The 6114-nt window shown below is 48.9% G+C and overlaps 1 long non-coding RNA gene across 1 annotated transcript; it reads left to right on the top strand.

The window, feature by feature from the left end:
- The first annotated feature begins 956 nt into the window (after positions 1 to 956).
- LOC144366214 (uncharacterized) lies at positions 957 to 4668 on the top strand. The gene is made up of 2 exons (XR_013425174.1): positions 957 to 2349; positions 3058 to 4668. It is a non-coding gene; the product is annotated as an uncharacterized LOC144366214 (long non-coding RNA).
- Positions 4669 to 6114: the final 1446 nt, after the last annotated feature.

Here is a 6114-nt window from a genome sequence, read left to right as displayed (position 1 = left end):
CTTGATGCCACCCCAGGACAGACGGGAAGGTGGCAAGGCCAGCTCATGGATGGTCTCAAGCCAAGTCAATGCTACAGATCGGATTTTGCCAGAGCAATGGGAACAGCGAAGGAATTTTAAGCAGGACGATGCCATTATTGATTGTATTCTCTGGAGATGCCACTCGGGCTGCCACATGGAGGCAGGAGTAGGGTGGGTAGCCAGGGAGGGCTCACCTCAGCACGATGGGGCATGGCCAACCCAACCAGAGGAAAGGGAGAACAGCAAACCCATCCTAGCCCCAGACAGGCCCTGCCATGATGGGGAGACCTGGCCTGTCTCACAACAACCTCCTGGCACCCAGCCCCGACCTGGTAAAGCCCAGCCCCTTGATGGGCAGGGGCAGTCTCCATTCAGAGCCCAGGCATCAGCTGCAGCCGCATCAGGGAGCAAGGTGCACATGTGGGAAGGCAGAGCGAGGCCCAGGAGAGCATTGCTCTTCTGGTGTCAGAGCTGTGGACAGAGGGCAAGCCCACTCCCAGAGAGCAGCAGCCATGTGGCTGTGATGGCCGGTGGGCAGTGCAGACCCTTGGCATGGGGAGGAGCCATCAGAAGGCCTGAAAAGGCTGGGGCAGAGGTGATTTGGGTTCTGAGTTCTTGTTGCCATTGCTGGCTCATTGCTGAGTCATTCATGAGGCTGTTGGGCACTTTTACACACACACACACACCCCAGGCTGGAGCACAGAGAGAACCATTACAGCCACTTAAAATCAGAGCTAGTTAGATAAAAAAGGCCAGCGGACATGGACCTCAGATGCCCCCAGGGGTGGCTTCAGGGATCCCTGCTTCTATTGACCACCCCCTCCAGATGCACAGAGTAGATCAGCTGTCCTGGCTCCGGCTGGCTGTTTGCTAAACCATCTGCTGGATGAGAAGCTCCAGTTCAGTGCTGCTGACCAATGCTGGGAAACCCCTTCCCTCCTGGAGGCCGCTTTTCAGAGTAGGCCTCTCCCGGCCAGCAGACAGCAAGAGCAGGAACTGGGTCTTAGAAATCTCCTCTGAAGGCTTATGTCCCAATCCAAGGCCCAGAGAAGGAGGACCACTGGCTCTATGTCACCCCTATTATCCTTCAATAACACGCATTGCACACCTCCCACCTGCCAAGCCCTGTCCTGATGGCAGAGAGGCCACGGTGCACAAGAAGGGCCCCTGACCTCGAGGGGCACCCATCCTGGAGCCAAAAGCCAGTGAAGTATGTGGAATGACAGCACGATGAGCACCAGGGAGAAGGAGGAATCAGACCAGGGGCTTTGGAGGTGGAGGCCATATTTGACGTGGGGCGACATCTGAGTGAAGACCTAAAGGAAATGAAGGAACCTCTTTTGGAGGAAGAATGTTCCAGGCAAAGGGACAGTCAGTGCAAAGCCCCTGAGGCAGGGCATGCTGGGCTGTTTGAAGATGCAAAGAGGGTGGCATAGCAGGTCTCAGGTGGGAGAGGAGCTGCTGGATGGCTCAGAGCACAGCAAGGGACCTGCTGTGACTTAGGCTGAGTTGGCTTCTGTGTCATGGATCATTAGAAGGGGTGGCAAGGCTGAGGTCAGAGTCCAGGGGAGGAGATTTTGCTGCTTCATAAATCCAGACAAGAAATGATGGTGGCTTGGACCAGGGAGGCAGCAGTGGAGGTCAGGAGGTGTGACCACATGGAGTCCAGATTATGGAGGTAACAGCAACAGAAGTCACTGAGGATCACAAGCAAGATGGAAGAGGAATGGAGGGGTCAAAATGCCCTCCAGGTTTTGTGCCAAGCTACCATGGAAAAGGGGTCACCAGCAGCCATGATGGAGGTGCAGGAAAGTGGACTTCAGTCTGAGCCTGTTGTTTTGAGATGTCACTGGACGTCTGGGTGAAGGAGGAGAGGAGGCAGTGGTTACAGGAGACATCAGGAGTTCAGAGACCTGGTCACCAGGGCAGAGCCAAGCCTGGAACCTGATTGACCTCCAGGGAGGTCAGGCCCATGAGCTCTGGAATGTTGGGGAGAACATCAGTTGAGAAAGGCTGGGCTGGTGCCAGGGGCCTCAGCATCCCGGGGGAGCTGGCACGGTGGAGCACTGGCACTCAACTCAAGTCCTCACTGCATCCAAGATACAGGGTCATCCATCCGGGCAGGCCCCCGAGAGCTCACTGGGGAACATGCTGAGCTGTGAGCTAGACGGGTTTGCTTAAGGCTTGTTCAGGCAGCAGGATACACACGGTTGATGAATACTCTCCAGACCCACAAACCCCCAAGTCCTGAGCTACAGAGAACAGACTGGCTAAGAGAGAAGGAGCCACCTGCTGGTATTTGCAGAGCATCACCCAATCCATCAACAAGTAAGCATGGGCCACGGGGCTGGGAGGAGGGCTGGGGCTGGGAGGTTTTAGTTGGGTTTTCTGAGAAGCAGATTCTGAATCATGGATCTGGTTGCAAGTAATTTATCTGGGAAGTGAGCTCAGAAAGTACCAGTAGGAAGGAGAAGAATTAAGACAGGAAATGAAGGTCTTAATGACCTGTTACCATCGCAAGCAATCAGGCTCAATTGCAAGGACCCCCAATTGCAGAATGCCTCTCTGGGAGGCGAGGAAGCTGGCTTACTCCTCCTCTGACCCTCCTCTGTCACTGGTTGAGGGCTCTTCTTCCCTAGATCTTAACTTTTTGGCACTTCCAGTCTGTCCTGTTATAAATACTGGGGTGCCACGAGAAATCAGATACATCCTTGGAAGCAGCTCAGCAAGGCAAAATGTACTCCTGCAGAAACATGTCTACCCAACAAAGTCTGGGAAGCAAGTGTATGTGGGCGGGCAGTGCACCTGTTTTTATCCATAATGCCTTACTCTGATAGGAGGAGCCGGAGTTACAATCGATATGATTGGCCAATTCCAAAACTAGGCTGGCCAAAGTCATGACTGGATACAGATTGGAGAGCTCAGGGTGGCTTATTGGGTTATTTAAAGAAATCCATAGGCCAGGGTGCTACTGTGTAACTTTTCTTTCTGCTCTATTTCCCCTCTGGCCACCTTCCTTACGATTTTACATTTCAGGCTAAATACTATATTCTGAAAATGGACCATGGAACTTTCTATTTCTCACAGTCCCTTACTTGAGCTATGGCCAAAGAAAGCCCTCCAACAGATGCAGCGGGTACCTGAAGTGGGAACCTCTCAGCATCCATGTCAGGCAGGCAGGACACAGCTGTCACAGCGACTGTCTGGGCTCTGGACCCTAGCTTTGCTTTGGACTCTGAGAACCATCTTTATCCCAGTCAATGGGACTAAGATGACTGAGCACTCCTGCGAACAGAGATTGGAATACCAGGGTGAAGACTTACTGGTTCAACGGACAGAAGGAAGCCTCCTCCGGGTTCTCTGACTAGAGACCCGCACTGTGGCAACCCCAACCAGTGTCAGAAGTTTGCATGTGTTGGGGGCAGCAGCTCTCCCCTGGAAAGCTCCTGAGACACCCAGTTCTTTTTGCTCTTAGCAGGTGTTTTAGTAACGGTGTAAGCAATGGCTGAAGATCAGGAAAAAGGAAGAGGATGTCCCAGCACAGAACTTAACAGCTTAAAGATTGGCCCCTAGTTCCTTCCCTTGCACCCCTGAAATCAGAACTCAATTCTCAGTGTCTTTCTCAGTTTGCCGTGTGTGTGTGTGTGTGTGTGTGTGTGTGTGTGTGTGTGTGTGTACCAGACACCTTTATGTAACCTGTGAAGATCCAGATATTCTCATGAGCAAATCCTTTTTTATTAAGTACTGAGCTAAAGGACCCACGCTAGAAATGATCATCATAGACCCTGTATGGATCAACCTTGCATGACTAACAGAGTTAGTTTTTCTTGTCCATATTGGGTAAACAGCACCCCAACCCTCCCTCCCCAAAATTCTGTCTGGATGAGCAGTTTCTTATGTAACAAGCCAAAACTTTTACTATTGAGCTAAGCAATCCATAGGCCATGGTGCTACTGTGTAACTTTCCATTCTGCTCCATTTCCCCTCTGGCCACATTTCTTACATCCCAATTTGACTTGTGGGGTGATTACAAAGTACCTGAGAGGGAGGTCCCTGACTTTCAAAAGTTCCTGATTCCTGCAAATAAATACCTGCCCTTTAGTGGTATGCTTACTGAAATAGTCCCCTGAGTAGAATGTTAGAATGCCTGTGGCTGGGCCAGGCACCGTGGCACATGCCTGTAATCTCAGAGACTTGGGAGGCTGAGGCAGGAGGATTGAGAGTTGGAGGCCAGCCTGGGCAACTTGGCAAGACCCTGTCTAAAAATAAAATAAAAGAGGCTGAGTAGGGGGTGGAAGGGTGCTGGGGTCGTGGCTCAGTGGCAGAGAGCTTGCCTAGCATGTATGAGGCACTGGCTTCGATCCCCAGCACCTCATAAACTAATTAAATAAAATAAAGTTTTATATATACAAAAAGAGGCTGGGAATGTGGCTCAGTGGTGGAACATTTGGAGAGTGTGTACAAATCCCTGGGTTCGTTCTCCAGTACTACAAAATGGAAGAGGAGGGGGAGGAGGAGGAGGAATGGTAGTGACTGCTAATTATGGGTCAGAGCATTGTGAACTGAATCTTTAGACCCTGGGAGCTCTTTCCAATGGAATCCTGTTATTTCCCTCCTATTAATCATTATTAAACATTGACAATCTCATAGTTTCTCTAAATACTTACCTTGTGGGTTTCTGGGAAAGATTTAGTTAGAGAATATGCATACCACTTCTAGGAAATCATACATAACCAATTCATACGTAACCAATTTGGGACCACAGAAGAAGGCCACATTCCCCCTAGTGTGTGAATCATAACCCCTCCCAAATACCTGCACGATAGGAGCTCAAAGTCCATTCTGCCTGTAGAGGTGTCTGGGAATCCACTTGGCCTCTTGTTCCCTTCACAATAATGGCTGATATTCACCGTGCACTTACTCTCTGCCAGGTATTTCCCTAAGTACTTTGTACTTCTACAGAACACCATCTGCCTCTCTCCCTTCATGAGGTAGGTTCTGCCACTGACATATCATTTCACAGATAAGGAAACAGAAGTTCAGAAGCAAAGGGTGTTCTTAAAGTCACAAAACCAGTAAGTGGTAGGGCCAAGAGTCAAAGTCCTTCCATCAGCACCATCCACCTCCCGGCCCCTGATCAACCATGTTCCTGCTCCTGGCACCATCTTGAGCTGCTGCAGGCCAGACTCCTGCAGGCCTCTCTCTTTCCATGAACCAGTGTGTTCCCAGAGTAAACACAGACCTCTCTATTTCTCCAAAGTTTTGAAATCTGGCCAATTTGTCAGGATCCTGATTAAAAGGAAAAGGAAGAGAACACAATCAAGCAGAATTAGAAATGGGAAGGGATACATAACCATAGATGCACTAGAGATTAAAAGATCACAAGGGAACTCTGTCTCAACCCCGTGGCAACATAATGGAAAATCTAGAAGAAATGAATACTTGCCTAGCAAAATATAAATTACCTAAATTGACCCAAGGAGAAGTAGAAAAGGAGTCGGCCAATTACAGCAGGAGAGACGAGCAAGGTGATTGAAGAGCTACCATTATAAAAGGCACCGGGAACAGATGGTTTCACAGCTGAGTTCTATGTAACCTTTAAAGAACAAATAATTCCAGTGTTAATTAAACTCTCCCAGATCATAGAAAAAGATAAAACACCGCAATTCACTCTATGAAACCCACATTGCCTTGCAATTCACTCTATGAAACCCACATTGCCTTAGAACCGAAACCTGATACCGATCGCTGAGTGAAAAAGGCAACTGTAAACCAATGGTTCTTATGAGTGCAAATGTAAAAATTCGAAATAAGACGCCAACAAGTGAAATCGGGCCAAATGTCACACCCCAGTGGGATTTATCCTAGTAACACAGAGATGGATAACAGGAAATCCATTCATGTAATTCATTACACCAACAAATTCAAGAAAAAGTGTGGTTATATAATAAATGATGAAAATATTTTGTGAAATGAAAACTCAGAAATGGAAATAGAAGAAATTCATTCATTCTTTCGAACAAATGTATTGAATGCCTACTCTGCATCCAATCACGTTCTCAACCTTGAGGACTTTAGCTATGATCAGACATA

The sequence above is a fragment of the Ictidomys tridecemlineatus genome, chromosome 8, assembly GCF_052094955.1.
Source record: "Ictidomys tridecemlineatus isolate mIctTri1 chromosome 8, mIctTri1.hap1, whole genome shotgun sequence".
NCBI lineage: Eukaryota > Metazoa > Chordata > Mammalia > Rodentia > Sciuridae > Ictidomys > Ictidomys tridecemlineatus.
This window is presented reverse-complemented; position numbering and strand designations above follow the sequence as displayed.